Source organism: Cetorhinus maximus, chromosome 10 (assembly GCF_964194155.1).
Source record: "Cetorhinus maximus chromosome 10, sCetMax3.hap1.1, whole genome shotgun sequence".
NCBI lineage: Eukaryota > Metazoa > Chordata > Chondrichthyes > Lamniformes > Cetorhinidae > Cetorhinus > Cetorhinus maximus.
The window spans coordinates 78,610,047-78,635,777 of record NC_135888.1 but is presented as its reverse complement, the minus strand read 5'-3'; the positions used below and the strand labels follow the sequence as shown (position 1 = coordinate 78,635,777).

The window sequence follows — 25,731 nt, the reverse complement described above, 5'->3', positions numbered from 1 at the left end:
TGTGGTCAAGTCCTGGACTAGGCATTGAGCCCAGAAACCTTTGATTTATGGGGAAAGAGTGCTACCACTGAACCACACTGACAATTATACAGTTGCATTTGGAACAAATGGAACTGTTGTTACCCACATTTTCTTGCTGATTTGCTTTGCTGCTGCATCATATGGTTGGAATTTCTCCTTCAATAGTATTCACACACAACAGGAAAATACAAGCCAATTGACTGGTGCTTGAAAACTTGTGAAAACAGGATGTGCTGTTAAATGGCTGCTATACACTTGGGTTCAGCATTTGGAAATTATTTTCACAATGGCTTTGTTCTGTTTATGGAACAGAGACTGTTTGTCACTTACAGAAAGCGTTAACATTGAGGTAGTGGGACTGCTTCTGGCTCCACCAAAAGAGGAGTTAGGAATTGTGAACATGAAGCGGGGGGGGAATGCATATTTGAGTAAGTTACTAACTAAATCTATGCAAGGATATAGACAGCAAATCTGAAGAACAAAGAGAGATGCAGATGTGTGTCTTGAACTTATGGATGAACAGTTCCTTCCCAAAAAACGTGTCCGTGTATTTTCACAAGCTTGTGTATTGATTGTTTGAGATGAGTCGTTGACACTGTCAACACGAACTTGTAAAAACCCAACACAAATTACTGTTTTGAGTAAATTTACCTGACTTGATATGCTTTATTTTTCAGATTAATTCCCCACCAATATTTTTGGGAAAAGCAATCCCTATTCCTGTATGTAAAGCAAAGTTAAGTATTTTAGAGGAGTGTTTCTACATCCTGTACTGGGAAAATGTATTGTATTATTTGGAAGCAAGTGCACCGTGCTGATCTTGCTCCTTTTCATAAGGTTGCTTTGTTCAAAATCTTTGATCCATTTTCAGTACTTCCTTAGTTTGGGGACATGGCGATTGAGAGACATACAAATGGATTATTAGATTGAATTTTGCCAGAGCTCCTACCTTCAGCCTAATGACTGATTTGTGGAATAGAAACTGCTGAAAATGTCTACTTCCAGTCTCTGTGCCTCCACTGGGTGGCTTGCCCAGGTGTTGGGTGAAAGCAGAGGACTAACAATTTTTAAAAATTTGTTCAAGGGGTGTAGGTGTCACTGGGCAAGCATTTATTGCCCATCCTGAATTGCCCTTGTTTAGAGGGCATTTAAGAGTCAACCACATTGCTGTGGGCCTCGAGTCACATGTAGGCTAGCCAGGTAAGGACAACAGCAGATTTCCTTCCCTGAAGGGCATTAGTGAACCAGATGGGTTTTTACAACAATCGACAATGGTTTCATGGTCAGCGTTAGACTTTTAATTCCAGATTTTCAAATTCCACCATCCGCCATGGCAGGTTTCAAACCCAGGTCCCCAGAGTATTACCCTGGGTCTCTGGATTACTAGTCCAGCGACAATACAACTACGCCATCACCTCCCCCAACTAATACTTGCTCACTCCCGTTGACACTCTCCCCTGCCAGTAGCATAATGCTCGTGCTCTCAGTACTTCAGTCTTGGGTGGAAAACGTTTTATAAACCTGTATCTACAAGCATGTATAAATATCTTATGTTATTATTTACTGATCATTTGGGACAATTGACTCTTGAATTCATTGTACGGTGAAAGCAGCCAGGGATTGGAAAAGGTTCCTAATGCACGGAATAGAAGGCATTGTTCATCTACAGGACATGATGTGAACATTTTCCCACGGAAGTTCAATCTATGGATCACTGGTTGAAATTCTGCTTGTTTGGTTAACTATCCCATTGAGTATTGCAGGTCGTAGTGAATACTTGATCAGTCATGATCTCATGGAATGGCTCTGAGATGCTGACTCCTGTTTCTTTGTTCCTTGGTCTGAAGAAACCGAGTTTCTGGAGTCGTGCAATCGTCACAATTCATATCGTGTCTGAGATATGTATGTGTTCAGATTCTGTCATAAAGCATGGAATCATTTCCCGAATGTCTTAATGAAAAAAAGCACTTCCTAGTGTAGCAGTTGGCAATTCAGCTGTGCCAGATGTCCCTCATAACAATATAATCTGAACTCCAGAATAACCAGTGTATTTTTCGTCCAGTATTTCCAAGGGGAAAACTGATTTGCTGGAGCTTGTGACCTTGTATTTCAGGATGTGGCACTGCTGTTTGGTGGGGTGATTGGGGGTGGGGGCCTTTAAACAATTTGTTATCTGAGGGCAGGATGTTTGATTGTTGCTGATCTGTTGCTCGAGATTTTTATTTTCGGTGATGCCTTTCTTCATTGCTGTTCTCCACGCCCCCAAGTCAGCTCTGAAATGCAATATAAAACTGGACCTGGGCTTTTAACAAAATTTTGACAATTCCTTCTGGTAAATAATCAGCTAGTTCTAAGTAAGGATTATTAGTTGGTTATTCATGATGTTTTTTATTTTTTTTTATTTGTTCATGGGATGTAGGCACCGCTGGCTGGGCCAGCATTTATTGCCCATCCTAATTGTTCTAGAGAAGGTGGTGGTGAGCTGCCTTCTTAAACTGCTGCAGCCCATGTGGTGTAGGTAAACCCACAGTGCTGTTAGGGAGGGATTTCCAGGATTTTGACCCAGCGACAGTGAAGGAACGGCGATACATTTCCAAGTCAGGATGGTGAGTGGCTTGGAGGGGAACTTCCAGGTGGTGGTGTTCCCATGTATCTGCTGCCCTTGTCCTTCTAGATGGTAGTGGTTGCGGGTTTGGAAGGTGCTGTTGAAGAAGCCTTGGTGAATTCCTGCAGTGCATCTTGTAGATGGTATACACTGCTGCTACTGTGCGTCGGTGGTGGAGGGAGTGAATGCTGAAGGTGGTGGTTAGGGTGCCAATTAAGCGAGCTGCTTTTTCCTGGATGGTGTCGAGCTTCATGAATGTTGTTGGAGCTTCACTCATCCAGGCAAGTGGGGAGTATTCCATCACACTCCTGACTTGTGCCTTGTAGATGGTGGACAGGCTTTAGGAAGCTTTGAGATAGACATCATCCTAAGAGTCTAGAGTAGCGTTGCTTTGCCTACCCAACTAGTTAAATCCATGGGCAGTAAATAAAAGAGAAGAAACAGTATTTCAGCTGTCATTTATGCAAATTGAGATTGGGGCACTCCTGCAGCAAACAGCGATGACCTGTTTGCCCCATAATATCATAATTCAAGCTGTGTTCCTGATTATATTGTCTGATAGAATCATCATTTCCCTGAAGCTTTTTCATGTCAAAGTGATTTAATTTCGTGTTCATTAAATAAAGGCTAAACTTGCCTTGACTGCTTTGCCTTTGAGGAGATAATTTTTTTTCTGTCTTGCTGAAGTTTCTGGAAGCTTTACCCCTTTTAAGGGATTAGTTTGGAAGCTGAATTTGAGTACATTTTCAATCTCTGTAGTATTGCTGATCTAAAGTGGATACCCTGTCCCAGTCCAGCTGTAAGACACAAAATTCCCATTGGTTTTTACTTTGAGCTTGGAGAATAGGAAAGAGGGGAAGCCAGCCTGTTACCTGATGAAGTAAATTCATTTCATAGATTCTACAGCACAGGAACATACCATTTGGCCCAGCCAATCCCTGGTAGTGACACATAAACATCCCCATACTCTAATTAAATCTCCTTCCCAGCACCCTACCAACCTACCCATACCGTCTGCCTTGTTCTGAAATCATCCACATCCACCCAGTCAATCTCCACCATAATTTTAAAGATCTTTATCTCTCCCAGTTAGTCTTTCTTGATAGATACATTTATCTTCTTCTCCCATTTTACTTGGGGTCACCATGATGCTGGTTGATCACCCTTCTCCATCTCTTCCTGTTAGTCACATATTCTTCTTCCAGTTGCACTGTATTTAAGTCTCTCTCCACTGCATCTGTCTACCTGATCTTAGATCTTCCTCTTCTCCTCCTTCTTAACTCACTTGCCTCACCACACTTCTTCTCTCTCTCTCCAACATATGACCATACCATTTCAGTCTCTTCTTGGCTACTTTCTTCGATGCTCCCACAATCTTCACAGACGCCCTGATGTACTGGTTCCTGATCTTGTCCTTTCTTGTTACTCCTCACATCCATCTCAGCATCCACATCTTGTTTGTATCCAGTTGTTGTTCCTCTCTTCTTGATGTTGCCACGTTTCTGCACTATATAACTAGGCCAGTCTCACAACTATCTTGTAGATTCTTCCTTTCAGTTTCAACAGTACTTTTCTATCACATAAACCTCCACTTCACTTCTTCCAATTACTCCAATCGAAGTTAATCCATTGCTTAATTTCCATTTCCATACTTCCATCTTCTACCACCACTGACCCCAGGTACTTGAAACTACTTACTTACTCCAAGTCTTCTCCCATAATCCTTACACCTTCACTCTGACCCTCTTCCCTAGGCTCAAACTGACAATCTGTAAATTGGGCCTTTGATTTACTGATCTTCATATCTTTCTCTTCCATTGCTTTTCTCCAGTTCTCAGATACTCAGTCATGATCTCATTATCCCAACCACATAGCTCAATGCCATCTGCAAACACCATTGACTATGGCACTTTCTGTCTCGCTTGTTCAGTTATAACATACAGGACAATTTGGGCGAGATGGTGGCAAAGTGGTAATGCCACTGGACTTGTGATCCAGAGGCCCAAGTTAATAGGTTTGCATCCCACCATGGCAACCAGTGGAGTTTAAATTCAATTAATAAATCTGGAATTGAAATGGTGACCATAAAAATATAATTGATTCTTGTAAAGACCCATTTGGTTCACTAATATCTTTTAGGGAAGGAAATGCGCTGTCTTTACCTGATCTGGCCTACATGTGACATCTTAACTACCTTCTGAAATGGTCTAGCAAGCCACTCAGTTCAAGGGCAATTAAGGATGGGCAACAAATGCTTTGCCAGCGACACCCACATCCCATGAAAGAATAAAAAAAAGAGGAAGGAGCTCAGTGCTGATTCTTGATACAATCCAACTTTGGCTTCGAAACTCGCACTCTCCCCCACACTCCTCCTCACTCTTGCCTGGCACTCCTTGTACCTGTAATAGTTGTATGTCCTTTTCAGCACTCCATGAATTCTAGATTCACTGAAGCCCATGAGTCCGCGGTCCTCAAACTTTCCTCAAAATAAAACTAACTCAAAGCCATTCTCATTTCCACCTCTGATTTCTGGCTAAGAATATTGGTAGCACCACATCGGCAATAAAATGCCATTTTACTGCCTCTTCTGTTTCTGTCACCTTCTGAGTTTTTATCCACACTCTTCTTGTTTCTCATGCTCATTTTTTTTCTTTTTGCCCCGTTTACTTTCACCTTTTTCTCTAACAATTTCATTTGCTCTCTACTCTGCATTGGAACCTTAATATAGGGAATATTATGGGGGATATGAAGGATCCAGGTAGCCAGGGAACTGGGGCTTTCAACTGCGATACAAGGGACCAGGGGCTTGAACAGAGTCAGGGAAACGCTCTGCAGGTTGGACAGCATTTGTGCGGTAAAGATAGGGCAAGCTACAATACCGTTGTTTTTAATTCTAGTTTTCAAGTAATATACTGATGCAAGTTCACAGAGCAAAACATAACAAAAAACAGTGCTGGTCTTGTGTGGGAATGCTACCTTTTTTAAAATAGAGATGAACGAAAAATGAGTACTCAAAATAGGGTTATCTGAGAGATGGGAGGTCTATATTCCCTTCCCTTACTGAATCCCACTGACTATCATAAGGTTCATATGGACCATAAACACCAGCACGAACCTTTTGGACAGAATGGCCTGGTTCAGTGTTGTAACGATTTGTAATAAACTGCACCCCCTTCCATCCTCCACCCACCCTTGAGGGAGGATTCAAATAAATATTTTGGTTGAGGTAGAATGCAATGACGTACCTTTTTGCTATATGGATGACTAAGGGGAGCAGGTGGATTGTGCTTCTCTCTTCCACTACCATCCTTCGTCTCCCTCTGCCTCCCAACTCATTGCTCTTGAAGGGTTACTGCTGTCTCCTACAGAATGTTGGCATTTTTTCCCCTTAAGGAGAGGGGCAGTAAGTTAGTGTAGAGGATGAAGCGTAAGAGGCAACCAGCTGGGTGCGCAACTGGAATTGCTGCCAAACCTCTAGACTATGGAGAGGCTCTAATTTAAATACTTTTGACTCTGCTGAACTGAGTACATGAGGCAGCAGCTGCACTGCTGGACATATGGTGGGATTGAATGCCAAATAATATGGAATTTCCTCTATTGCATCAGCCAGTTGTAATGTACTTTTTATCTTCATTAAATGTGATTGGTCACATTCTGTGCAACACATTGATTGCCCAGAATGATTTAACACCAAATGCTAATAAGGCGCTCTTACATCACCTGTTTCCCACTGTTACCGATTAGTAGACATGACCTCTGTATACCACACTTCCATTTTTACTTTTTTAGTCAGGCGCTTGATGTAGTGTCAGCTGTGTAATGAAGGCTCAGTTGCTAAAGGCATTCTCAACGAATATCAAATTGAATCAAACGTTGAGCAGAAGGGGCTGTGTGAAAAACGATTTGAAGCTTGACAGCATTGAAGTGATGTTAATATACTGTAAATGCAGTGCCTGGCTCCTTTATCCCAAAGGCACATTGCAGTTTTGTGTTTACTGTGCCAGCAAGTCACTGAACATTAAGAGTGTTTATAGGAACTATAGCTGACAGAATGAGACTTTCATGTTTACCATCTACTGCACTCTTTGTAATACAAAAGCAACTTTAGTTTCTCCTGGTGGCTGACTTGGGGCAGGAAAAGTCTTGTGGAAAAATTGAAGCCATCTTAAACACAATATAGTTGCAAACAAAAAATGCAAAGGGATAATGTGCAGGAGATCTGACGGGGAGAAGACAGCTCCACCTTGGAAGAATCTGATAGACAGCCGAGCTAGTGTCTGACATGCCATCATACTTCCACTGACTTCATCTGGACAAATGAATGGTTAGGTTTTTAGTTAAATATCTTTGAAACTAACATGGGCAAGCTCATGGCAGACTTTTTCCCATTTGTATTATTAATAGTCCACCCATATTGCTCAAGAGTGACACCCAGCTATTTGTTCTGATACCTGTTTCCCTGGTAGGGCCAATTTGAGGCTGATTCCTACAATAGAGTTCAAAAAGGATCAGTAAATGTTGTTCTAATGCTTGTAAAATACTTTCTGTCAATAGTACATAGAGCACAGCAATAGGCCAATGGTGAAGAAGATGAAAATTCAGTTTAGTGGTAGGGGTGCTGAGCAAATGAGCTGTTTTGCCCTGGTTTTTGTTGAGCTTCTTGACTGTTGCAGCTTCAGTTATTCAGGTGAGTGCTGATTATTCCATCCCATTCCTGTCCTGAGCCTTTCTACACAGTGGATTTGTTTTGAGGGCTCAAAAGGTGAGTCACTCCTCAAAAGCACCAGCCTCTGTCCTTCTATTTTAGGCAGAATGTTCATTTGTCTGGTCCACGTATGCTTCAACCCTCATGGTATTGATGGTGTGGGCCTTGGCAGTGGTAAAGCTGTTAAGGATATCGAGGTGATTGAATCTTCTGTTGTTGGAGATGGTCATTGTCTGGTGTGTGATGTGAATGCTACTTGCCATTTGCCAACACGCTTTTGCCCAGGTCCTACTGCAATCAGGCAAGGGCGTTTTTCATTTATCTCAGCAGATTAATAAGACCATGAGCAGGATTTTTCAGATGGCAGGGTTTCCCGCCCTGCCACTGAAAGAGTCAGCGAGGAATGCATCACCGCCAATACTGGCTAGCCTGCATTCATTTAATGCTGCCAGGAGTGTTAATTGGCTGGAGATGGGACTCCTGCCTCTAACCTGGGAGGAAGTTCTGCCTCAAAGTGAGCTGCCAGCGAATCTGATTGGCACTAAGTGCCTTTGATTAAGGGACCCGTAACCCCCGCCACCACCACTCCCCCGGAAGGTGACAAACTGGCCGCATGGTTGTAACTGTTGATGCTGCATGGCAACAGGCCCACCTGCAGCTGGGTTAATACCCTTAAATGGTCATTAATTATCCACTTAAGGGCCTCATTTGGTCGGGATGTTCGACCATGGGCCATCCTGCCCATTACTTAATTTTGGTGGAGGTGGGAAGGCGGTGTGGTTCGGGTACCCCGTCGTCTCGCCTAATTAAATGCCCTTCTCACCTCTGAGCTCACCACCAGATAGAGCAGAAGATTCTGCTCACAGTGTGGAGAAATGCAAAGTTGTCCATTTTGGTAGGAATCATGGAAAAGGGAATCTTTTTTCAAAGGTAAGAGACGAGTAAATGTTGGTATTCAGAGAATACTGCAGTACCCTTGAGTACAAATCAATATAACGTGCAAGTACAACAAGCAATTAGACCATAAGACCATAAGACATAGGAGCGGAAATTAGGCCATTCGGCCCATCGAGTCTGCTCCGCCATTCAATCATGGCTGATAAGTTTCTCAACCCCATTCTCCCGCCTTCGCCCCGTAACCTTTGATCCCCTTACCAATCAAGAACCTATCTATCTCGGTTTTAAATACACTCAATGACCTGGCCTCCACAGCCTTCTGTGGCAATGAATTCCATAGATTCACCACTCTCTGGCTAAAGAGGTTTCTCCTCATCTCTGTTCTAAAAGGTCTTCCCTTTACTCTGAGGCTATGCCCTCGGGTCCTAGTCTCTCCTACTAATGGAAACATCTTCCCCACGTCCACTCTATCCAGGCCTTTCGGTATTCTGTAAGTTTCAGTCAAATCCCCCCTCATCCATCTAAACTCCGTTGAGTATAGACCCAGAGTCCTCAAACGTTCCTCATATGTTAAGCCTTTCATTCCTGGGATTGTTCTCGTGAACCTCCTCTGGATCCTCTCCAGGGCCAGAACATCCTTCCAGAGATACGGGGCCCAAAATTGCTCACAATATTCTAAATGTGGTCTGACCAGAGCCTTATAAAGCCTCAGCAGCACATCCCTGCTTTTATATTCTAGTCCTCTCGAAATAAATGCCAATATTGCATTTGCCTTCCTAACTACCGACTCAACCTGCAAGTTAACCTTAAGAGAATCCTGGACTAGGACTCCCAAGTTCTTTGCACTCCAGATTTCTGAATTCTCTCCCCATTTAGAAAATAGTCTATGCCTCTATTCTTCCTACCAAAGTGCATGACCTCACACTTCCCCACGTTGTATTCCATCTGCCACTTTTTTGCCCATTCTCCTAACCTGTCCAAATCCTTCTGCAGCCTCCCCGCCTCCTCAATGCAACCTGTCCCTCCACCTATCTTTGTATCATCTGCAAACTTAGCCAGAATGCCCTCAGTTCCTTCATCTAGATCATTAATGTATAAAGTGAAAAGTTGTGGTGCCAACACTGACCCCTGTGGAACTCCACTAGTCACCGGCCGCCATCCTGAGAAGGACCCCCTTATCCCTACTCTCTGCCTCCTGCCAGACAGCCAATCTTCTATCCATGCTAGTACCTTGCCTCTAACACCATGGGCTCTTATCTTACTGATCAGCCTCCTGTGCGGCACCTTGTCAAAGGCCTTCTGGAAGTCCAAGTAGATAACATCCATTGGCTCTCCTTTGTCTAACCTACTCGTTACCTCCTCAAAGAATTCTAACAGATTTGTCAGGCTTGACCTCCCCTTGATGAAACCATGCTGACTTTGCCCGATTTTACCATGCACTTCCAAGTATTCAGAAATCTCATCCTTAATAATGGACTCTAAATCTTACCAACGACTGAGGTCAGGCTAATCGGCCTGTAATTTCCTGTCTTTTGCCTCATTCCCTTCTTAAACAGGGGGGTTACATTAGCGATTTTCCAGTCCTCTGGGACCCTCCCTGACTCGAGTGATTCCTGAAAGATCACCACTAACGCCTCCACTATCTCTTCAGCTATCTACTTCAGAACTCTGTGTCCTCTGGTCCAGGTGATTTATCCACCTTCAGACCTTTCAGTTTTCCTAGCACCTTCTCCTTGGTAATGGCCACCATACTCACCTCTGCCCCCCGACTCTCTTGAATTTTGGGGATGTTACTCGTGTCTTCCACCGTGAAGACTGACGCAAAGTATCTATTCAGTTCCTCTGCCATTTCTTTGTTCCCCACCACTACTTCTCCAGCGTCTTTTTCCAGCAGCCCAATGTCCACTTTTGCCTCTCTCTTACCCTTTATATGGCAATTGGGAAGGCAAGTGGTATGTTAGCCTTTATTTCAAGGGGGCTAGAGAATAAGAGAAAATAAGTCTTTTTGCAATTATATAGGGCTTTAATGAGAGCACACCTAGAGGACTCTGTACAGTATTGGCCTCTTTGCCTAAGGAAGGATATACTTGGCTTGGAAGGGGTGCAATGAAGGTTCAAAGGATTGATTCCTGGGATGAGAGAGTTGTCCTGTGAAGAGAGATTGAGTAGAAGGGGTCTATATTCCGTGGAGCTCAGAAAAATACAGTGGTCTCATTGAAACATATATAATTCTTAGAGGATTTGACAGGGTAGATATTGAGCGGCTGTTTCCCCTGGTTGGAGAGTCTAGAACTAAGGGTTATAATCTCAGGATTTGGGGTCAGCTATTTTGGACTGAGATGAGAAATTTCTTCACTTGAAGATTTATGAATATTAGTGTTTTTACCCCAGAGGATTGTGGATGTTCAGGCATTGAGTATATTCAAGACTGAGACTGATATACTTATGGGCATTAAGAGAATCAAGGAATGTGGGCTAGGGCAAGAAGATGAAGTTGATGTGGAATTCATCCGTGATCTTATTGAATTGCGGAGCCAACTAGAGGAGTTATATGGCCTACTCATGCTCCATTTCTTATATTCATAAGGCTTCATTTACACAGCTTAAAGAATAAACTTATATTTCAATGTTAGATTCCCAACCCAGCCAAAACCACCACCCCACCACCAATTTTATAATTTTATGTAAATCCATTTCTCCTCGGGGCCTCTGTCTATAGTACCTGCTTATTTCAGTTCCCTGCAGACACTTACGGTTGTCAATGATTTCCATCCCAAAACCCTGTACTATTGAATTCAAGACATAAAGCAGAGTAATTTTGTTGCATCCTATGCCATCCAGTCGCTACCTGTTTTTGCCAGAGAAAGGGAATGGGCAAAACCATTATTCAGAACTGTAAATTGAGAAACACATCATTCTTGTGCATCTTGTCTTGGCTTTACATAATAAATGCAGATAGCGGATGACATTTGGCTATTCTTAGCCTGTGTGTCCAGAAGATACACTGTTCCCCTTCCCTTTATCTTTTGACTTCCAGTTGTATTGCCTAATGGCAAATTATCTATTCCATTTTGGAAACTACTTGATGTTCCACTGGTTTTAGGTAATGGTGCCACATTGAAACTTTTTAAGAATTGTTGACGGCATGACCTTAAATATTTCTTTTTCTTTGTGGAGTTGGGTTTGGTGAATGAAAAGTACCTCCTGTGAACTGCCTGCTGTCCACAAAATACAATTTAAGTGTGTGTGGTGGAGTGTTGGACACAATCTGTGATTGCAGCTCTGCAAGGAGTCTCTCTTGAAAATTTTTAAAAAAGCATTAGACACGTTCTAATCAAATTCAGTAAAAAAGGTTTTAGGAATTGAAAACAAATCTTGGTCTCCTCCAGCATATTGACCCAGATGGAAAAGAAACAGCAGCTTAATCACAAGCATTTGCTTTGAACTGGTTACGTTAAAACACTTGGATATATTTTTGTTTGTTTTGATTTGGTGTTGCTCTCATGGACCCGCAGAATGTACATTTTGTCCGACTTCGTTTCAATCGAGCTTCGGAGGCGTGGGAAGGATGTCTGTTTCCCTGAATGAGCTGCTGTATTTAGACTGCCTGCATTTCTTTCAACAATTGTAACTTTGTGATTGCTGGGTTGGGCAACACTGGACAATTATGTACAAAGATGGCTCTGATAAAGGTCATTGTTTTACTGCAGGAGCCACAACCCCTGCCAGGCGCCACCATTTGCTTGTTGATGCATAGAGTTCATATAACTCTCTTTCTGCTTGTGATGAATCCTTTATATCAATACATTCAGTAGCAGTTTGGTTATTGTATGATTTGGTAGATGGCAACATTTAATTTACAAATATATTTTTTATTGTTGACATTTGTCTGGACTTTAATGTAAAAATTTGTACTGGAAGTGAAGCTGTGATGGTAATTGTCACATGTCAATGAAGAATGCAGGTTAAGTTGCAAGGAACCGCCTCTTAGTTTGGGGGGAGGGTGAGGCTGCAAATGGGAAGAATGATCCGCTCAGTGAAAATTACATCCTATAGAACAATTTTCTGTGTGCCAGTCGCTTGCCACTGTTTTCCCCCTCCACTATCTGAAGGTGCAGTCCACCCCTGCTGCCTTGGCTGAGGGATTTGCACAGTGAAATAAAGATTGACTATTGGAAGGATGTCTGCTAAGAGAAACAGGGCGGTCCCAAAGTTCAATGAGACAGCCCTTAGAAGTATGTTGGGCAGCAATGTGACATTCCCCGTAAGGAGATGGTGGTTCGGCAAAAGAAACCAAGAAGGCCTGGATGGTCAGTGTTTTCCAGGACGCAGGAAATTTTTCACTGACTTGACTAGGCCCAGACACTTCATCCAGCCACTCTTTCTGGTTCACCGACACATTCACCCCACTCTCATTCCTGAATCACCTTTCCTCACCACCAGTCACTGGCGCACTAACCATTCTATCCTCACTGCTTGCATATCCCCGCATAAGAATGGCAGAGGTGGCATATGTCTAAGTGTAGCACTGAGCTAGGAGAGAGAGTGTGGTACATCTGGCTACAAGATGATCACAAACCACGTGCTCTGTCTGCCGTCTTCCCCCTCACCATTGGATGACAATACTTCTTTTCTCTGCACCTCGAGTTCTTTGTTACGCCAAGTTATGCAGAGTGCAGTATGCCATAATGATTCTGGTAAATCTGGCTTGACAGTGTTTCAGGTAGCCTGCAGGCCTGTACGATACCTGAATTACAACTTGAGCATCCCAGTGGCCTATGACTTGCTTTTTGCTCATGTTGCTGCTGTTGTATTTGTTTGGTGCAGTTGAATTTTGAGGAGGTAGAAGGATTTCCTCAAGCAGCCACTTTCTGGAACTCGTCCCCGGGTGAAACATGGTTGGGATATTAGCCTGTTGTGATTTGAAGGCACTCATATGGCCACTCCCTGTGAACCTGGCATAGACCTGCAAGAACCTCATGCGTGTGGTCAGGAGGTGCCCAGATGTTTACATCGCAAAACTTTTTGAAAATCCAGGTTTTGTTTTATTTGTGAGATTTGGGTGCTGCTGGCAAGGCCGGCACTGCTGATTACCCTTGAGAAGGTGGAGGGGAACTGCTACAATCAGTGTGATTTCTACTGCATTACCCGTACCCAGGGTAGAATTGTCCCAGCTTTGCACTAAGTGCGGTAACAGGCGTGGGAAAAGTCTTTTTACCCATTGGCTGCAATAGTGGGATTTGGGGCCATATTGTCCACTTATTAATAACGCATTCACAAGAAACGCTCCAGATTGCTGGCGGGCAAGCTCGGATTTGCCCACTACGTTGTGGCCTCAGTGCTTCTTCGCTCTGTGTGCTATATTTAAAGCGCATCAGAGCGCAGCCTACTTCATGTCTCTAGACTAGGATTGCTCCAGGCGACAGATGGTCCCAAAAGCAAAGAAGACAGCAGCCCGCAAATTTAGTGACGCCTCTCTGGTGCACCTGCTGGATGCACTGGAAACTGGCCGCGATGTCCTCTAGCCTCTCTCTGGCCGCAGGAGGTCAGTCTGGATTGGGAGGCGGTAGCAGCGGCGATCAGTACCACAGTGCAGAGAGAAGGTCAGCCATCCAGTGCAGGAAGAGGATGAATGATCTCATCCGTTCCCACAGGGTAAGTCAACCACCTCATCACTCTCAACACACACACTCACAAACCCATCACACATCCACAGGAATTGCACACCTCAAGGCCCAACACCACGAACTCTCACAAACAACCTCACATCTCCATTGGTCTCAGATCCTCTGGTTCGCGTCCTAATGGCTCCGCTCACCACACAAACATTCCGTGCGGTGCCATGTGTCCTGCTCACACTCTTTCCATCTGTTTTCATGCAGGAGAAGCTGGCTCACAACAGCAGGGAGAGGTCCCAGACTGGGGTGGAGTGGCCCACATTAGGCCCCTCACTCACTTTGAGGAGTGTGCCATCGCGCTGACTGGTAAGGCATGGACCATGCTTGTGGCGATGATGAGGTTGGCGGCGAACATGCACACGAGGACCCTGCACCACATCATCCCTCTCTCCTGCTTTTGGCTCTGCTGCCATACACTAATGTCTTTACTTTGGATCCCAGGGAGCTCTGCCAAGTGACTGACACCCTCAGCCAGCCAGTCCCTCAGTTCCATCCAGGTCCTCACCTCCAGCCAAGAGGACACCTCCTCCATTGAAGAGCTGGAAATAAGCAGCCTGGAAGACCCATCATAGTGCTTACCCACAACTTCCACCAGCGCAGAGACACACACCTCAGTGGAACCTGGAAATAGAGCAGGCTCGGGTTCACAATCTAGTGGTCACCACATGAACATATGTCCACAGCAGGAGGAGGCATGTTCAGCTGAGGAAGAGAGGAAGAGGCTGTGAGGTCTGAGTCAGATGACGAGCCTCTGGATTCGGCCTTCCAACTCATCATGCAGATTCAGCAGAAGGCATGGGAACATCACACAGAGCTGTTGGAAGCCCTCAATAGAGTGGCACGCTAGTCGGAGGAGTGTGTCCGCCTGCTGTCTGATGAAATGGTGGCCACGCGTGCGCCTATGGAGGTCTCCATGGGAAGGGTGGTGGACACCATAGAGACCCTGGTCCAGCAGAGTGTAGAGATGCATGCAGACCTGCACCCGAAGCGCCAGAGGAAACAGGGCCAACCATTGCACAGGCTGTCTCCACCCCTGCTGCAGATGTCAGGGCAGCACCTAGAAGAAGTGGCAGGCCTAGAAAAGTTAAGAATTCCTGATCACAGTTGGTTGCATGGGTGAACACATTTTGTCACTTTATAATCGGAAAATGTATTCACTGTCACTGATGTGTAATGTTATCTCCCAGCTTCAGTGACAGGATTCGTGAGCCCTCCCACTGCATCCACCCTCCTGCCCCCGACTAGCAGTTCAGCTGCACACAGCCGGATCACGAGCGATTCTGGAGGGGGAAGTGTGTGTGTGGCAGGGCTTTTCGGTAAACCTGCTCTTGTGACACTGTGGCTAGTTCTTGACTCCCCAGTACACCTTCCTCTCCCACGCACAGCTGGACCTTCCTCTCCCCCACCTTGCTGATCATCTGTAATAAATGGCCAAGACCGTGATGATGTTCGGAAGCAGACCAGAAACATCAGTGGAGACCTCCCAGCTTCCGTGAGCTGCTTTGTGGTGCAGCCATGTCCATGAGAATCCACCCAGCGTGTCATAGCGAAAATGGCGGAAGAGGCCGAAAATGAGAAGTCCCGCCCCGAGCATAGCACCAAACATTTTCACGGGTGGGAATGGACCTGGGTCAGGATTTGAACAAGCATGCTTCGTGGAAGAAGCTGCCTATATGAAACAGCAGCCACTCTCTCATGTCTAATTTTGGTGACCCTGGTGTGTGAAACACGGTGTCTGCAGGTTAGACCTGGTAGAAGTGGTTCTGAACTTTGTGGACTCCTTTGCAGATGTAGCCCACCCTTTTGGAGAGGTAGGGTACTTTTTTGGATATGGTTTATTCAAATTCATTTACGGGATGTGGGCGTCACTGGCTAGGCCAGCATTTATTGTCCCTCCCTAATTGCCCTTGAGAAGGTACTAAGAGATCTTTGGTGGAGGTCAAATGCCCTTTGGTGGTGGTCAGGTACTCCTTGGGAGAGTTAAATTGCCCTTTCGGATTGTTAAAAGTAGGCATGATTCTGCGTAAAACGTGCATAGACTCATTAACTATCAAGCTCATTGGAACTGTCAGAAGTGTCAAAATGAACTGTCAAGAGCAACTGTTAAACTGTCAAGCACTTAAAACTTCTGCCCTTTAAATCTTTAATAAAATTTTTGCAGTGTTTACAAAAATCTTTGCATGCTATTTCAGTCTGTCTGTTGGCATAAACCTGAGGCCATCATTACTGGATTAGTGCTGAATGACTGATTTCACAACCTTCCATCATCACAGTGGTGTACTTGCCATTTGATAGTTTGACAACTTCAAGTGGTTATAGACTCTTTGAAGCAGGATTATGAATTCTAATGCTTGTTTTTATAAAGGATTAGGCACTTGAATGAAATGTTTGTTCTGATAAGGGATTATGTAGTTGAAGGAATGTAAATGTAGTAAATAGATTTTTATGAATGAGGGTATTTTAATTTAAATGAAGTCTGCAATAGACACTTATAACTATATATTATTTCATCTTAGCATGGCTCTGGAGGTCTGACCATGGTGGATCCTGGGTGAATTGGCCTGATATATGTGGGGGCAAAGGGTGATGATTGGGCAGAGCAGGGGTTGGAATGAGTTGCCGTAAGGGCTATAAAGGGTCCTAGAGCTGATCGGAGGGGCATGAGGAGGCATGGGCCATAGGGGATGAGTGGGAGGCATGGGTTGGCATGGAGGGTATGAGGGGCCATGGGGTGTGTTGGAGGCATGAGGTGGCACAGAGAGTATGAGGGGCCATGGGGAGTGGGCAGAAGGACATGAGGTGGCATGGAGGGTATGAGCAGCCATGAGGGCATAGGTTGATATTAGGGGTTTGAGGAGCCAAGGGGGGAGAGGGGGAATGAAAGGTGGGCATAGATAATACGAGGGGCCATGCGAGTGGGCAGAGGAGCATGAGGTGGGAGGGAGGATATGAGGGGCCATGGGAGGTCAAGGGCATAGGTTGGCATGGATAGTATGAGGGCCATGGGAGATAGGTGTGTTGGCATATGTTGGCATGTAGGATAGGCTATGGTGGGTGGGATACATGAGGTGGCATGGAGGGAATGAGGGCCCATGGAAGTGGGTGGGAGATGTGAGATGACATGGAGGGAATGAGGGGCCATGGGGTGGGCATAGCTTGGCATAGATGGCCATGGAGAGTGTATGAAGGGATGAGGGGATGTGAGGGTCAGGGCTGGAAGGCTGTTTTATGTTTTTTTTAAAAACTTCAACACAGTGCTGGAGCACCAAGGCAGGCCTTCCGCCCAGTTCTCCTCTGTACCTGGCGGCCTCTGCACTTTTTCCGGGATCGCCTAGCCTAACTCCCAGAGAACCTCGCCACCCTGGAATGAAAATCCCAGCTTCTGGGGCACATTTTCCCATTTTGGGTTTGTGGAGCCGGGAAATATTCCAACCCTGTGCTCCTGGCTTGGGAGCAAAAATCCAGGCCTATGTAATATGACCACACACAACAGGCCTGAGCTTAGGTAGAATTAATTCTCTAATTAGATTTAACTTTCAAAAAATGTTTTAGTGCCACATAAGAAATTATTACACAAAATTGGGGATCATGTGATTGGGGTGATATACTAGCATGCATTAAGAATTGGTTAATGGACCCAAAAGAGAAGAAGAATAAATGGATTACTTTGGGTTGGCAGGCAGTAACTATCAGGGTATGGCAAAAATTAGTGTCTGGGCCTCAGCTGTTTACAGTCCATATCAGAGACTTAGACAAGGGGACCAAGTGTAATGTCTTTGCTGACGATATAAAGCTAGGTGAGAAAGAAAGCTGTGACAAGGATGCAAAGGGATAGACAGATTAAATGAGCAGACAGGAACATGGCAGATGGAATATATTGTGGAGAAGTGTGAAGTTTTTCACTCTGGAAGGAAATAGAGAAAAGCAGAATACAATTTTTAAATGATTAGAGACTGGGAAATGTTGGTATTCGGGGTGACCAGGGTGTCTTTGTATATGAATCACAAAATTATCATGCAAGTACAACAAGCTATTTAGCAAAGCAAATGGTACGTTAGCCTTTGTTACAAAGGGATTGGTGTATATAAGTGATAAAGACTTAATATAATTGTACAAGGCGCTTGGTGAGACTTATGTGCACTTTCTCTGGAGTGAGTGTAACAAAGGAGAGCATGAGTAGACAAGGCCTATATCACCTTAAATTTAGAATGAGAAGCGATCTAATTGAAGCAGAAAATTTTAAGGGGCTTGACAGGGTAGATGCTAGGAGGAAGTTTCCTCCGGCTGGGGAGTCAAGAACTAGCCATAGTGTCACAAGAGCAGGTTTACCATTGAGGACATAGCATTTAGAAGAAATTTCTTCATTGAAAGGGTTGTGGATCTTTTGGAATTCTCAACTCCAGGTGGCTGTCAGCCATTGAATATGTTCAAGATAGATATCAATTGGATTTTGGAAACCAAGGGAATTACAGAAAGTGGAATTAAGGTAAAAGATCAGCCATAATCACACTGAATGGTTGGGCAGGCTTGAAGGGCTGAATGGCTTACTCATAGAAACATAGATTTATGGGACAGAAGGAGGTCATTTGGCCCATCATGTCTGGGTTATATTTTTCTTTCTTTTTCTTGCTTGATTTTTTTCATGCTAATATCTTTTCATGCCCTCTCCTTGCTTTCTCAATTTCCTTATTAATTTATACCCTCCACTTTCTATACTCCGCAAGGTTTTCTGCCATATTGAGCTTTTGGCATCCGACATAAGCTTTTTTTTTGCCTTATCCTTCTCCATTTCTCTTTGACATACAAGGTGGAGATAGATTTGTGAGTCCCATCCTTTTTTTCCTTCGTGGGAACATACGATTTACCTTCAAGTCGCTGTTTCCAGCCCACTGTTGCCAATTCATATCTCAATTTGGTATAATTGGCCTTTCCCCAATTTAAAACTTATAATTTTGCCCTATCTTTGTCCTTTTGCATAACTACTCTAAGGGCTGGATTTTTAGTTCGGTGGGCGTCCGCAATTGTCGGGCCCGGGAGCGGCTGGTGCACGGACCCCCGACCGTGATTTCGCGCTGGCTGGCCAATTAACGGGCAGCCAGTGTGAAAGGCGCGCTGAAAGGCTCAGCGCTGATGGGGTGGAGGCAAGAGGAGGACGAGTGCTGAAGTCAGCATGGGCGTGGATGAGCGCTCACAGAAAGCTCCCTGAAGGCAGAGAGTTGCCTCAGGGAGCTGAAGAATTTAAATGCCAAAAATAAAGATTGTAAAAACCGGGGAAAAAAATGCCCATGCATCAGAATCAGTCACCGGAACATATACCAGATGAAAAGTCTGTGCAAACTTTTTTTTAAATTAATCTCGGAAACCTCATCCCACCCTTAGATGAGGTTTCCTCAAAAAGCCAAAGGCCGCCTAGCCGATTCACCCGCCTGCCCGCTAACCGTAATGTTGGACTGGCAGCGAAAAATCACGGTTGATTAATACGTTAATGGCCTTAATAGGCCTTTTAATTTTTGGCGGGCGCGCTGCCAACTCTCGTGCGCACGTGCTGGCTGAAATATTGCGCAAGTGCACAATGACACCGGGACGCTCGCCTGATATCATCATGCACTATTTCACACTCATTCATGCTGGGTGCATGCCCGCACGCCGAGCGAAAAACTCTGCCCTAAGGCTAACTAAATTTTGATCACTACCACTAAAATACTCTCCTGCTGATGCCTCTTCCACCTGCCTAAAGTCATTCCCAAAAACTAAGTCCAGAACTGCCCCTGCTCTTGTTGGGCTTGTTTCAAACTGGCTAATCCTGCTCCTATTTCTTAATATCCTTATAACAAAGGCTCCCTTAAGTGTCACAAGATCACCGTCTTATAGCTGAAGTTTGTCAATATAGGATGTGAATTCTGCTTGCTGAATTAGTTCTGGTTTTGAGTATCTCCCTCCAACTAGCAAAATTTTTTGAGGCAAACCCATGTATCGGGTTTTAAAACTTGTGGTTGAATTGTAACTCATTAGACTTTATCTAGGGATAGCAGTGTGGAACCAATTGTTGCCTAGTGTACAGTTATAAACAGTTGACATACCTTTTAAGATTATTACATGTCTTTTGTCTTTGTCCAAAAACCTAGGATAAGTAATGGGTTGTTGGTGGCAGTGCTAATTCTTATCCTTTACTCACTCTTATCTATCCATCCCTTTTTTTTTTCGCAGGTTTGGGGGTAGTTGGTGGGAGGAAAAGTCATAAACCAAATTCCAAGTAGACAGCAAGTGGATTCTTGAATTCCACTTCAGGCCAGGTTTGATGCTTTTTGAGTAGTTTTCCTGGCACATTAATGTCACTTCCAGGTGGTTCTAATTCTTACAAACGCCATTAACCATAAAGCACTCGCTTTCAAATGTATGCATGGAAGTCCCGTTGCCTGGTTTTACCCAGAGCCCTGCGATAGCCGCTGACTATTTAGCTGCTATATTAATGCTGTAGTTGTGATGCTGAAGTGTACAATGTTAAAACCCTCACCACAACCCATATCAGTGGATGCCAGGTAACAGTGCTCTTCTGGTGAGGATGAGGTGTGAGATAAAAGAGCTTGTGTGCATGCTGCATTTCCAGAGTCAGCACAGGGTGCAAAGATCCCACCAAACCTACATCAACTGTCACCATTAATCATGTGATACTACCCTGAGGCTATATTTGGGTTTTCTCATGTCCATCCTCTTTCTGCATTGTAGATGGTTTCCAGCTTTATGTATTGCTGGATGACTGCTGTAAGCTGGATGCATTGGTACATCTGTATACTTTGTATTGCATTGATGCATGCTGTCACCTCTAGCCGCAATTTGTGAGGCTTACTATCAGTCACTGGGCAGAGAGATGAGCAGGCATGATGGTGGGATCATCCTGTGGTCAATTGTTCCAATTTATTATCTATTCCATTAGGATTGATTTTTAAGTGGAGTAGAGCTTTTTGGCTCCCTTTTTGCAAAGCACAGATTAATAATTCCCTTCACTGTCAGTTTGTTAGTTTAGAATTATTTATCTCCTTAGCTCACTGAAAAATGTTGCTTGAGGCTGCATTAGTAATTACTCTGCAAACCTGTACGTCAGTGAATTTAATCCTTTCACTGGGGACAGCTGGGACAGATCAGGGCGAGTGAGAAGTCACTGATGTTCTGTGCCTATACCGTGGCAGGCGCAGAACAAAACAACTGTACACAGATCTTTTGATTCAGTTTGCAATCATGCAATGTAATGTAATATTAATTTCTGGTACCCTGTTATCTTGGGTGACCTTTACACAGGGGATTCTGGAGTTCATGGGAAGGATTCTTCAGTACTGAATCCAGGCCTACTGAGTGTCTTGCATTTGGCCAGAGTCTGAAATTTTAGGCTGTGCTGGCTTGACTTTTTTCTTCCTCTTGGCCAAGGAAAATGAAGGGCCTGCTAAACAGGTAAGGCTTTTGTCGTAATGGAAATCCCTGCACTGTGCTAACTTGGCTCATTGATAGCAGTTAAAGTTCAGAAGAGTAAGAGGCGACTTGGTTGAAACATATAAGATCCTGAGGGGTCTTGACAGGGTGGATGTGGAGAGGATGTTTCCTCTTGTGGGAGAATCTAGAACTAGGGGTCACTGTTTAAAAATAAGGGGTTGCCCATTTATAGTGGAGGTGAGGCAAAATTTTTCCTCTGAGTGTCGTGAGTCTTTGGAACTCTTTTCCTGAAAAGGCGGTGGAAGCAGAGTCTTTGAATACTTTTAAGTACTTTTAAGGCAGAGGTGGATAGATTCTTGGTAAGCAAGGGGGTGATAGGTTATCGGGGGTAGGAGGGATGCAGATTTGAGGTTACTATCAGATCAGCCATGATATTTTTAAATGGCGGAGCAGGCTCGAGGGGTCGAACGGCCTATTCCTGCTCCTTGTTCATATGTTTGTGTGTTCGTTCTTGCTTCTACTTCAGCCCATTTGGAACTTGAACTGATACCTATTTCAGCATAACACTGAGCGAGAGCTGCATTGTAAGAGACGCCATCGTCTGGATCGGATTCCAAAGCAAGGCCCTGTCAACCTATGGCACTTTTTTCTCCAGGTGTCTTCAAATAGCACCACCAAAAATAAATGAACTGGTTGTCCACCTCGTGTGGATTTCATCTGGATGTAGGATATGTGTACGAAATTACCTACAACTCAGCAAGGACAACACTTCAAAAAGTAATTAATTAGCTGCTGATCATTGGATGCGCTGAGCAAGTGAGATTGGCCTCCTTCCAAAAGCAAAATACTGCGGTTCTGAAAATCTGAAATGAAAACAGAAAATGCTGGAAAAACTTAACAGGTATGGCAGCATCTGCGGGAAGAGCACAGAATACAGGGCAAAATTTAAACGTTTGCAATGCAGGTCTCGCCTGCTGGCTGGACAAGTGGCGGGAGTCCTCCCTTGGTCCCATCAGGGACTTGAGTGGCCAGTGTTGGGCCTTCCCCGGGGTTAAGGACTCAGGGGCGGAAATCCCGCCCCAATCAGAGGCCAGCATTGCTCCGTTGCTGTCAACGCCGCTGGGAACAGTGGCAGCTGCCGGTAATGCACCCATCAGAAGTCCAGGATCAACAAGTGACCCCAGGCCAAAGGTAAGTGAGGGCAGGGTGTGGGTCACGGAAGAGGGTGGGGAGAGGAGGTCGGAGGCAAGGGTAAGGAATGGCTTTCTGCAGACACCCCACCTCTTCCCAATGCCAAGACCCTCATTCAGGCAGTGAGTGCCTTTGAATGTGGGAGCCCACCTACCCCCCTGGGAGCCTGCAGATGAGTTTGCCTTTTGGGCTTCCTGCAAAGCAAATCCCCTGCCCGCCACTAATTGAATAGCAGGAACAGTGGGATGAGGCCATTTTAATGGGCATTAATTTCCTACTTAAGGGCTTCAATTGGCATCCGAGCAGGAGGGTCGTACACAAGCCTCGGACTTAATCAGGCAGAGACAGGAAGGCGGCAGGGTCCCCACCCGCACTCTCACGCCCGATTAAATGCTCCCCACCTCCAAACTTGCCTCCCGGGAGGGCATTAAATTCTACTCAACGTTTCAGGTTGACTTTCCATTATCTGATGAAAGATTAGCCTCCTTGTTGCTTTTAACAGTTTTTGTTTTTGATGTGATGTAATTGCTCAGGATTATGGTTTATGGCTCAAAGTCTCATATCAGGATCAATGATTTGTCAATAGCTACAATGCTTGGTGACATTGGAATTCTGTTAGTGGGAAGAGTTTTGGTCTGGTACTCTCTACTTCATAATCAACCTTCTGTTTATGGGAAGGCAATTCCTTTGGTGGCAGTGGTGTCTCTTTTGTAGAGACTACATTCTCATGATAAGTCAATGTGTTGTGTTGTAAATCCCTTGGACCACTAAGCTTTTCTGAATGACTTGTATAATACTAGTTCAGCATCTTCCTCATTTCTCTAATGATGACCTCAATAGTAGCTTTCAAGAATTGAGAGGAGCTATAGGCTTACCCATTGACATTAAGGAAAGGATACTGTCTACAGATTTATTTCCGGATTTAATTTGAAGGTGTTAAACTTCGTGGGAGAAAAGAAAGCTTTGCTTACTTGTAAATTAATAAAACTTTGTTTTTAAAAAGTGACTCAGTGTTGGGTAGAGATTTTGGCAGAAGCTTGGTTGTATCTTCAAACCCTCAAATCTGTTACAACCAGGCAGACAACTGACTCTGACAGGAAATAATAAAACTGAGTTATGATCTACCACTCAACAACATTCAGATGATTAAAAAAAAAGAAAAGTGATCCTTTGTTGGAACTGAACCTAAGCAACCTCGTGCTATAGGATCTCACTACGGATCTGCTGCCTGATGTTTTAACGAAGGCAAGGTCCCAGTATGCTTCTCCAGTATCCAGTTCCACATGCAAATTCAATTCATCTGCACAAGAGAATCTGTTTTTAAAGTACAGGTTTGCTGCTCACAGCAATCGATCACTATTGGGCGAGCTGATTAATGGCTATTAAAAATAAAATACTGACTCAAATTTCATGGAAATATTTTGGGTGATTCAGGATGTTAACAGTTGTTAACGCACCAAAGGGTTCTGCTTAATCTCTACTGAAAGCATGTTTTTAATAGAATGTCCTGATTAAAAGCTCTCCTCTAGTGCTATTTATAGCTTCCAGTTTGTTCAATGGCTCCTAGTGCTGATGAAGCTATTTAGGATCTCTCTGTGTGCAATTTAGTGCTGCACTCAGTCATGCCATGTTTGCGATTGCTGAATCAGAGATCCTTTTTTACAATTATACCAGCGGCTCTCTTTAGCCAGGACATTTCAGAGTCCCAGCTTGAAGTTTGCGAGTCATTAAATGGGTGGATGGGATTCAGTTCAGAATCCTGCATACAATAAAGAAAGCTGGTCTCTCCATGTTCTACTTCACTCTTGGCCATAGCCAAGCGAAAAGCTACCTCCCAGCTCGGAAATGTGTAACATAAATAGATGATTAATGGGGTCAACAGGCAGAAAGGATCGCGTTCTAAAGTGTGTTGATGCCTGCTTTCAGTTTTGAATAAGGTATAAAAAACAGTTTACTAGGAGACTGATTTTTGCTATGAAGGTGAAAGAAGAATGAATTTACAATGTGATCCAGATACTGACAGTGTCAGCTCAATAAATAGGTGGAGCCTTGTGCTTCCCTTTAGATTACCATGTTCTGGTGGGCCTCTGAATGTAAATGCTACAGTCAGTGAGGCTTCCAATACTTCCTCTGAGAATTTCTATGGAATGGGTAAAACGGTTGCCAGAAAGTAGAGGGATAATGTATATGAGGAGGGAGCTTCAGGTAGTGGGGCCGAGGTGGATTTATCACCAATGTTAGATAAAGGAAGGGAGGGTAAACAAAATGGCACTTTGGGGCCGAAGGTGGCAGGATGATATAAGACTGGAGGTTGCAGAGCTAAAAGTTGGCAAAGCCAGAAGGATTTAAATGAGGAGTTTAATACATTGGACGGGAGCTACTGTGAGTCAGTTAAGGCTTAAGTAATAAGTGAGAAGAACTTAGTGCAGCACAGAATATGGGCAGCTTCACTTAGGACGATTGAGAGCCCTGATTTTTAATCTAATGCATCCAGTGAAAATGAGGCACATTCGGATCAGATACCCAATTTGCATCAGATTCATTTTCTTTGGGCTCTATTGAAGTCAATGGGTCATAGAATTGGCTGAGATATAAATCTGGTGTCTAGTCTAGTCTGATCATGCAGCCTTCTTTATGGCATCCATTAATACTGGGTTGGTTCAGTTAAAATGGGGGCAGAGGAGTTGATACAGAATGGGGAGCTAAGAAGGAACGCATTAGAATAATCCGACTTTAGAGGTGGCAGTGTAGGTGAGGGGTTCAGCAGCGGAAGGGTCAGCAGTAAGCAATGTTGGCTTGACTACAGCTCGAATGTGAGTTTTGAAGCTAGGTGGAGCGTCAAACAAGATACCATGGCTCAGTCTGGTTCTATTTGAGTGAGTGGCTGGGGGGAGATATAAGGAACCCACTTTGAAGAGGAAAGAATTGTGAAGTACTTTGAAAAGTCTTCCCTCCATTCGAGGTCCTATAGAAATCAGGAAAGCTGAACCTGTTTCTGTGTATTGCCAGCAGTTGGAAACCTAGCTAGGACTTTTTATATGAATATAAATGGAGTTATAATCCATCTCCTGTTTCCTCATGTGCTCCATACAAAACTCAACTATACCTGAGGAAAAACTCTCAAACCCTTTGTTTGCAGGTGGAACAGGCTAGTGTCCAGTTTCTTTCCCCGTGTTTGTCTGAAGCAAGTCACAATGTTGAGCTGTAAA

The 25,731-nt window shown here is 44.3% G+C and overlaps 1 protein-coding gene across 3 annotated transcripts in view; it reads left to right on the top strand.

The window, feature by feature from the left end:
* n4bp3 (NEDD4 binding protein 3) overlaps nucleotides 1–25,731 on the top strand; it is a 110,774-nt gene that overhangs the window by 25,957 nt on the left and 59,086 nt on the right. The window lies entirely within an intron of this gene.